This window comes from Squalius cephalus, assembly GCF_949319135.1.
Source record: "Squalius cephalus genome assembly, chromosome: 12".
NCBI lineage: Eukaryota > Metazoa > Chordata > Actinopteri > Cypriniformes > Leuciscidae > Squalius > Squalius cephalus.
In genome coordinates this window covers 16436185-16445979 of record NC_137133.1, presented here as the reverse complement: position 1 = coordinate 16445979, position 9795 = coordinate 16436185, and the positions used below count along the sequence as shown (strand labels likewise).

General features: G+C 36.9%; 1 protein-coding gene across 1 annotated transcript in view; it reads right to left on the bottom strand.

Moving 5' to 3' along the window:
* flrt2 (fibronectin leucine rich transmembrane protein 2) overlaps positions 1 to 456 on the bottom strand; it is a 34937-nt gene extending 34481 nt beyond the window's left edge. Inside the window, exon 1 of the mRNA XM_079888928.1 lies at positions 173 to 456. The gene's annotated coding sequence lies outside the window, so the exon portion shown is untranslated. The remainder of the gene's footprint in view (positions 1 to 172) is intronic.
* Positions 457 to 9795: the final 9339 nt, after the last annotated feature.

The following is a 9795-nucleotide window of genomic DNA, read 5'->3' as shown; positions in this document are numbered from 1 at the left end:
ACAGTCCTGTCACAATCGTTTCCAAGCTACCTTTTCATCCACGTAACATATTTTGTAATTGCCACAATTAGTTTTGATAATTCCGTTACGAAAGTCTCCTGTGCATAAACCACCAAAAGTGTGTGTTTCTTTCAATCCAAGCTCAGATGTTCTTTAAGCGAAAGCCACTTACTTCTACCGGAGCCTCGCGGTCACAGCAGGTCAGAAGGGCAGCGGGAGCCTTCTGGAATTACGTATGTTTTCGATACCAACTCCAGCAGGAGAGAACGAAACTCCTGAACTCAAAAGAAGAAGCTCCCGCTGAGAAGTGCGGCGTCTGTCCCGAGAATGAGACTCGTGAGCACAACGCACCTTTGTGTTTCCTTATGTTTTGGCTGCGTGTAACTTAACCCCTCAGGAGCCGAGTCTAGCGCTGTCTAACCTGTCTTTTGTTTCTACATTCCATCTCTTGCACTCTCTCTTTTTTCTTTTTTCGCTGTTATTTTGTAAGCCCACGCCTGTCGATGAGCTCACTGGGTCCGGGCTCATGTTTCAGCCTCGTACTGGAATTCGGAGGGCAGGCAGATTCTGAAAGTGAGCCTGAGATACAACTCGAGGAGAAGGAGCGGGTCATGGGGTCGCGTCCCGCTGAACAAAGCGGGAGTTATGAGGGTGAGGGGGTCAGGCATGCCGCAGGATGTCAGAGCTCAGGGAGAATGAACCAGCGAGGGAACACTCACAATTCCCTCGGGCGATAGTCCTTCGAGGAATATATCAAATACTGGGATTGGATCATATACAATTGTGTTGTAGTGCAACATGCTCTATATAAAAACAACAGCGTCATCTGATCCCTATATCCAGCTGTGTGTTGCTGAGTAAAGAGCAAAATATAACTCATGGTCCCTAAGGCCTTTCAACCCTTATGAGCTTTGGTGATATTTGATTTATGTTTGCGAGCTGGAATCCAATAAGCTGCTAACTGAGCACAGCATGCTTTCGTTCATGATGCTTTATGATCCAGTGGAATGAAGGGTCATAACCGAGTCTGCTCTTTAGAGAACAGAAGCTTTTCACACGTCTGGAGATCTTCCTGTATCTGCTTGACGCACGACCATTAAGAGAATAGTCGATGTGGACGATATCTTTATTGTTCTTGAGTTGATTGTGCTTTTATGGGTTGAACTGCGAGAGATGAAATCATGTGATGTCACAGAACAAGCTACGAATTAAGCTAACATTATAAGCTAGTAACTAGAAAGTAATGTCTACCACTTATACTGAAGAAATAGGTAGGTTCTTTTTGTATGATGAGTCAAACCGGTTGAATTTGTTGGGCATGTAACTTGTTAATAAATACATGCCTTCACATGTATAAGGCAACAATTCTAAAGTCTAAAATTTGTGGCATAATTCAGCAATTATGTAGTTTAAACAGTAGAGCATGACACTGGCAACACCAAAAGGTCATGAGTTTGACTCCCAAGAAATGCATGAACTGATTAAATATACATTGAATGCAACATGAGTCGCTTTGGATAAAAGTGTCTGCCAAATATGTAAATATAAACATATTTTATTGCTCACATTTGCAAAGAGCCCCTGATGGGATATGGTGATGAAAACAAAAAATGAGATGGGTGGAAAAAATATATTCACTGGAAAACGTTTTGCATTCTGCAGAGAAACTTTGCGTTTTGCGTTCACTTGCAAAACTATCGAGAGCGTTCTAAAGTTCCTTTATATAACCAATGACGATATATTTGACCATATATTTGTCACTGTGGTTGTGCTTTTTGCAACTTCAGGGTATGTGCTCCGGCTTATTGAATTACAAACCTACCAACCCACACCAGTCTTCTGTCACTTGGATCTTATTAGAGCAGAGGCACTCATGATGCAGAGATTTGTGTCAAATCCTGATCCATCAATCATGACAGAATCCTAAAGAAACCGATATCTCCAATAATCTTTCCTTTTTGTATTTTTTGTAATTTTAATAGCAGAGATGTGCCACCTCTGAGTGTTTAAAAAAAAAAAAAAAAAAAGTCAATAATCATAAAACATTAAATGGTACCTATTATGCCCTTTTTGAATTTCATTGTCTGCTAAAATAGGTTTTCATGCTATAATATAAAAAACACATTATTTTTCACATATTTTACATTGTTGAGGCTCCTCTCTTCCCAGTCTGTCAGTAACTCTGCTTAGTTCCTTTCTATGAAGAAAAGCACAATGTGCTCTGATTGGTCGGCTGGACCAGTGTGTTGTGATTAGTCAACCTTTTTGAGCGTGTTTCGGAAATGTCATGCCCCTTACCATTCTCATGTGTTTCAACACACTACTAACGCAACTCAACCAGACCTCGCCCCTCTTTTTTTTTTTTTTTCTTGCATGCCTTGAGTGGGAATTATTTAAATGAGGAGGATTGTGACATGTTCGTTCCCTGAAGAAAACTCAAGAATACAATCGAGGCGTTTCAGAGATATTCCAAAGAAAGAAAAAGTCATTTTCTTTGTAATTTGTGCTTTGTAACTTTGCAGACCTTTTTTTCATGCTCAAACAGTAACATTACACACACACACACACACACACACACAAAAGCATGACCTCTTTATTTTAACTAGGTCCAATCAAATCTTGTTGTGTGTGAAGAAGTGGGTTTGTTGAAGTAGTCCTATGGTTTGTTCTTGCCCATTTTTCTCATGCCTTCACCTGTCTAGCAGGAAGAGTGGCCTCTTTTAGTGACAGGAAATATCTGAGTGAGCACTTGAGGCCAAGATATCAGGAATCTCGATATCCACCCCCCTCCCTCACGGCAGTTTCACAAGTGCAATAGGCTAATCTCTCACACGGTTAACGCTCTCATCTGAGGGAGTTCTTTTTTCCCCTGGCCAGGAATGTGGAATGAGTCACCGGCTGAGCTGAACGAGAGTTGTATGATGGCTCACACGCACTCACACACATGGGCCGGTTCCCATGGGAACCCCATCGTGGTGAACAACTTGCTTTGTTTTGTTACATTTCCTGTAGCATCCTCACATGTCAATTTTATTTTGAATTTGCACCGATGTAATCCATAGTTTGTTTTGGGGAAAACAAAGCTCTGAACTGTTTAACCCATTATTATTTCTGAGACAGCAATACCTCTTTCAGCGCCCACATCATCTGTTGAATAAATTCAATGCAGCCTACTTGGCTGATTGTTTTTTCCTCATCCAAGATATCTGACCACACTGATTGGACGCTCGCAAAGTTGGAATAGACATCAATTGTTGCCATGGCAGGAGGCAGTAAACAGGCTGGGAGGTCCGTCTTAGAAGAAAATAAACTGCTTTTAATTATACAGCATTTATCCGGCATCAGCTTAATCATGCAGATCAATCCTGATTTATAGAGTTTAAGGGTTTATTTTCAAATCTACCTATATGACCTCTAAATACATTGTATTTTCTGATGCATAAATAAAAAGACATTGTTTTCTGATAATGTTGCAAATCTAGACTAAAATGTTCTCATTGGTTCGGTTTGCTTTTGCAAAGCAACATTTAAAAATGTAACACAATTTAACAAAAGTTTGAGCAAACTATCCACTCTGAATGTTTGTGCACTGTTTATGTTCCAAGTTTAGTTTTTTTGAGAAATTTCAGTGTTTCTAGACAGCTCGGTGTGGGTCATTATGGCTTTCTTTCTATTAATCACTATCATTTCTATTTATCACATTGAGCGTGAATAAAGGCTGGCCAATCACATTTTGCAGAAGAGTAATTAAAAGGCATTTTGAGAGATACATGGGAGAGACATGTTTTTGAGACACAATTTTGTATCCATACATCACAACAGACTGAGCTTCCTGAACAATCAAAGCAGAGTAGACCAATTGCAACAGACTGGGCTATCTGACCAATCAGCGCAGAGTAGACCAATTACAACAGACTGGGCCATCTGACCAATCAGAGCAGAGTAGACCAAATCTCAACAGACTGGGTTATCTGACCAATCAGAGCAGAGCAGGCTCTAGGAAAGGAGGTGTTTAGAGACTGAATTATTTATTGCACCGTTTCAGACACTGTATGATAAAAGAAAAGTGTTCTTTGACCTTGGATGCACATAAACCTATTGTAGAAGACCTCCAAAACAAAATAAGGAACCTTTAAATAATATAGGAGCACTTAAAGTGATAGTATTAAAAAATACAACGAATACAAAAATTAAGCCACATAAATGTGTATAAACAGTGGTGCGCTGCTGTTGGCAAACACCTCTGAATAATTGGGCTTACTTTACACATGAAAGGAAATATCCAAACACCTTTTTTTTTCATCACTCTACTCTGAAAACACAAGCTGAGCTGTGGTGGAAATGGTAAAATTAAAGCTGCCGTTTCTTGAGCAAACTACTGCTTCTCTTTCTGCTGTTTTAATTCCTAAATGAAAAACATATTTGGAGAAACCTCAGCGACTCTTTTGCTGTGAGCCCATGGCCCCGTCTTACATGTTCCAGTTAGCACAAGCCTGTGCGTTGAATGGCTGGGTAATTACATCATTTGGAAGTGGCGTGAAAGCACTTTACGAGACGATGTAACTGAAATGCTTTATTGCTTTCAGAACGGCCAATTAAAAGACAACACCTGGACCACAGAGGGTCAATAAAATGGCCGCTTCCTACAAAACGAGGGAAAGCAGCATGCTTGCGTGTTGAAAGAAACTATGGGAGCTTGTGTTTCCTTCCAGGTTCTTTTTTTATTCATTTTTCTTCTCTGAACGTGGCCGACAATACAGCCTCACATTTGTGCACGTGGACCATAAGTCACCCGTCTGACATGGACGTAACAGAATTAATAAAACCCATTTCCTACGGAGGACATATGGCCTGGGTACAACATAAACTTGTTCAGGGCACACTGCTGAAAAGGAAAACAACTCTTCTTATTCCTCTTCTGTCCACACCCGAACCATTCACTCTTGTTCTGTCTTTTCCTTGCTGTAAAATTTCCTCGTGTAACAGGAATTACGTTCATCAGATTAAACAGGAGCCTGCATTCATTCACCCAACCATAAAGCACCCAGACAGGGTTTGAAATAAGTCGTAGTGATACAACGACAACATGGACACACTGACTTGTGTTCGCACACACACGTCCTTCCCTCAGCATGCCTTCTTTTGAGAGATCTACTCAGCGTGTGGAAGTGAGAGATCATCATGCTAATAAGGCAGAGTCAGCACAGCTACTGTATTAATAAAATCCTGCTGCAACGGATTCAGACTTTAAAAAGCCTCTCGCCACCCACAGCGTTGAATTAAGAGAGGGAGAGAAATTACAAGCGTAAATCCTGTCGATAGTTAAAGGAAATATTTTACAGTTTTTTATTTTTTATTTTAGGATGTTAACATATTTGTTGTCTTTTAAAGAATCAAAATCAGGCATCTTTTGCCCTGTTTTTTTCTTTTTCTAAAGCACGTAATTGGCAAAGTTAAAACCCCATAAACAAATAAACAACTAGCTAACTACATACATTCATATACTGTACTCAAACGTGCTGCATAACACGAGAATGAACCTCATTAGCTCTTTTCAGCATTGACAACAATAAAACCACTTCTGCTGAACTTGTTTACTGTCATGCTTGTTTTTCAGTCATAATTTATTCAACAAACAATGGCCTTTGACTCTAGAAGCAACATGGTCAGGTGGTGTAACTGGTTTTTGTCAATTGGCGTAACCAGTATTTTTCATAAAAATATAATTGTTTACAGGAAAATTAATGTGGAATAAAACTTAACAATCTAGTTTAGTGTAATAACATAGTTTTATTTATTTTTTTACATTATTTGTCAGAGATTATTTAGAAGCATTTAGTAGATATGCATATCAGCATATGTCCTGCCAAATATTGCAAAAACATATTAAAAATTACATTTAGAGATAACTAAATGACTAAATCAAAATCAAAAACTAAATGACTAACTAAATCATTCCCACAGATTTTGTGCTGTCACCCAAAGTGCGCGCACATAAAGCCACCTAGTTCGTTTTCGCTGCTTATTGTACCTAAACAGTCAAATACATTCAAAATGATGTCAGAATGCCGGTCTTGGCGAGTATTCACATAAACACAGTCAGTGTTTATCGATTATGTCCCTCACTTTGCAAAAACCAAACGCATCTAGAGAGTGCAAGCTTTCACTGCGTGATTTTGTCTATTAAAATGCAGTTAGATATGCAAAATTTAAGATATGCACCGAGAAAAAACTACAGAAAAAAAAAAAAAAAAAATTATTTACATGAAAAACTTAGTTCAGGCAAGAATAATAATAATAATAATAGAAAAGAATAATAATAAATTATATATTAGTACTCAATTCAAGCATGTAAAAATTAAATAAATAAAATTTCTCAACTTTTCTGATACTGGTGTTCCCATCAAGCACTGGGCCTTGAATAATTAATTAGGTTGATTTTTCACTGTTTTCCAGCTGTATTTACACTGTTTTTTTCATTGCCTTTGTTGTTAGGATTAGTAACTTGTCATTTTGTGCCATTTGGAGTTTTCTACTCAAAATGACACATGCAAACACAAAAACGATCCATCAAATGTTACCGTTATTGTGTATTGTCTAACAAATATTGAGTTCTCTGAGTTCACATGACACGTAACTTCTGATAAGTAGATATGGTGTCTCACTCAATATATATTGTATTAATTACTTAGATGTTTCTAAGTGGAGCATATACTTTAAAAGTGTGGTTTAATTTGATGTCATATTGTTTGAGTGAAATGTATTGCAAAGGAAACTTCAACTAAATAAATATTGCTCAACCTTGTACTAGCCAAGTTAAAATTACTTATTTTCTTTGTTACTTTCACTTGACTTAGTTAAGTAGAGTTTGCTTAATTCCATATGTGAAATTTACTTTAAAAATATTTGTGCAAAAACTTGCCAAAGAAAAATTAAGTAAATGTTACTTATTGTTTTATTTTTCAGTGTGGGGGCAAAAAAATGCCCCTTTATGATTTTTTTAAAATTGTTTGTTATTATTTTTATTTATTTTTTCACTGCTGCAAACTAACTACCACACAGAATATGAAGAATGTCAAAAGCTTTGGGATTGAGCCACAACATTCCAGCATAAAAATATTGTTAGAAAGTAAAACATATTGTTTTTTTTTTCATTTTTATCAATATCACATACCCCTAACTAGAACATTATATGAAATGTTATTTTTTAATTATTGTTAATGGTATTAATGGTATAAATATCTTATTAGAATATTAGTGAAATAGTTTTGTCTGCATTTTTATCACTTCTCACTGCATTAAACCCTTACACTTTCATTGTCATCGAAAACCGAAAAAAGAACTTTGAGCTTAACACCCTAAACAAGGCACAAAGTTCATTGTCAGCTTCAGTTTCATCGAGCATTCCTCTCAGAGTACAATTAAATCTAGTCACACTAAAATCTCTTCATACTAGAGTAAACCACAAATCATCTTTATTTGATTTAAAACTCTCCCTGTTGGGGTATTGATTCGATCCTTCCGTCTTCATAAATAAGCCACATTGCCTGTATGGAGAGGCCAGCAGGTCTGCTCTCCACCTGTGGATGCCAAGGCTGCATCGGATCTAAATGGCATCCATTTGAGTCACTGAAATATTTATAGATGCTCCCAGCCCCGGGGAGAGTGGATTGTGTGTCTAAAACTGGTATAGTAACACTGCAGCTTTGTCTCTATGGGCACAGATGGGCGATAGAGTGAATTAATAACGCCATTGACCTTTCCATGGCTCCTATCTATTTAGAGAATCTGATATTTGTTAATGTAATAAAAACTGTGGAAATTTAAAGAGGAAATAGAGGAACCATTCACAAAATATGGTGACAAGAATGTGCCTTGACTTTTTATGTCATGAAAAACGTTTCACATATTCAAGAAACCACGTATTTTCTTGAAAACGACGTAACATGGAATGGTCTGACTTCATAATCTTTTACACATGAGAAAAAAAATCAAGTGCTTAAAATACTTTTTTACTGGTATACCACTTCTTACCACTTAGTAGTAGTATAAAACTCATTTTGTTTTCCCAGGTTAAGAATTAATATAGCATTTGTGCAAAAAAATCTCAATGTAAATTGATGAATGTAAATAATAATAGGCTAGTATATAAGTGTCCCTTTATTTTTATATTATATGTTCTTAATCTTTGATTAAAATAAAAATCTGGAAAAGTATTTCCAAGGTTAAACTAGAGAGGAAGAGGAAAATATAACATGTTAGTGTTGATTGTTCCCATGAAATTGAAAAAAAAGGTATTTTACATACATTTAGTAATAAAATTAATTTAATTTAATTACATTTCATTGAATATGTGCTTTATGATTCGTCACAATTTCAACATATTAACAAATACTTTATCAGCTTTTATGAATACTTTCCAAAAAACTTATTTGAAGTTGCCAGCATGTCTGCTGGTCAAACTGCTTCAATTCTATGCATTGTTCTCCAGTATCTTTTCTCATCTTGCGTATATAGTATGCAAAGAAGAAACTCGATTAGGAAAGTCCCTTTTTTTTTCTGTTAGTGTCTTTGGCTGTTGGAATTTGTTTCTTCAGGTCACCTGATCTGGTTCAGGTGTGTAAGCTGATCTACTTTCCCACCCTTTATCTTCCTCTACAAGAGAGCCCTGCAGATACTCTGCATTTTGCCAGACAGACTTCTACATAAGACCCGTGTACTCTTACAACAATTCTGGATATGTGTTGAGTTAGGCTTAGAAACATAATCTAAAGGCCTACACATTGCAAGTACACAATCTTGTCGACAGAAAAAAAGTCTTACATTCCTGTAGTAGTTGCATGTTTCGGCCCTATAGTAATACCTAAGAAAGAATTGTGATGTCCCTCAGGTCTCTTTCTGTGGAGCGCAGATGACTCATGACGGTTTAATATGATCACTTAATCACGAACCACCCTAGTTCTGATCTACCTGTGGCTTTAACAACTATTACATAAGACAAGCTATATCATCTGCGCTTGCTGTCTGTCTTAAGATCCGCGTCCCAGTGTAGCAGCTCTCACGGCCTCCTGCTGATGCAAATGGATGCTGGCAAACTTTATTGCAATGGAATGGGTCCGGAGTTCCTTTTTGTGATTCTTCTAACAAAAGAGCCGTTCACAAATGGCTCCACCGAACCCCTTGCGTGTTTATTAACTCTGGAGCAGACTGAGTTTTCCACCACCTAAAACTTCCAGAGTTAATTCTGTGTAAACACACCAAGATTATAGAAACTCCTCAATATACCATTTATACTCTTCATGCCCTAGTTTCTCTCTCTTAGAAGTGAAATCTCAAAGAAGGATTTATGCAAGGTGATGGGTGATAGCTTTTTTTTTTTTTTTTATGCTCCTTGGACTTGGAATTGCAAAATGTACTTAATCTAGATGCACTTCCAACCTTAAGCACTTTTAAATGTCTCTTGCACAATGTCTTAAAGGACACTTGCAATTGTCTCTCTTGATTTGACTTGATTTATTTAATTTTGAATGTGTAAATTGTGGTATTGTCATTTTTTTATTATTTTTGTGTGAAACTTTATGTGCTGCCGTCTTGACCAGGTCTCTCTGGAAGAAGACATAGCAATATCTCAATGTGATTATCCTGGTTAAATAAAGGATAATATTAATAATAATGCAATCATCGTTCAAAGGTTTGGGGATGGTAAGATTTTTAATATTTTTGAAAGAAGTCCAAGGCTGCAATTATTAATACAGTAAAAACAGCAATATTCTGAAATGTTATTACAATTTAAAA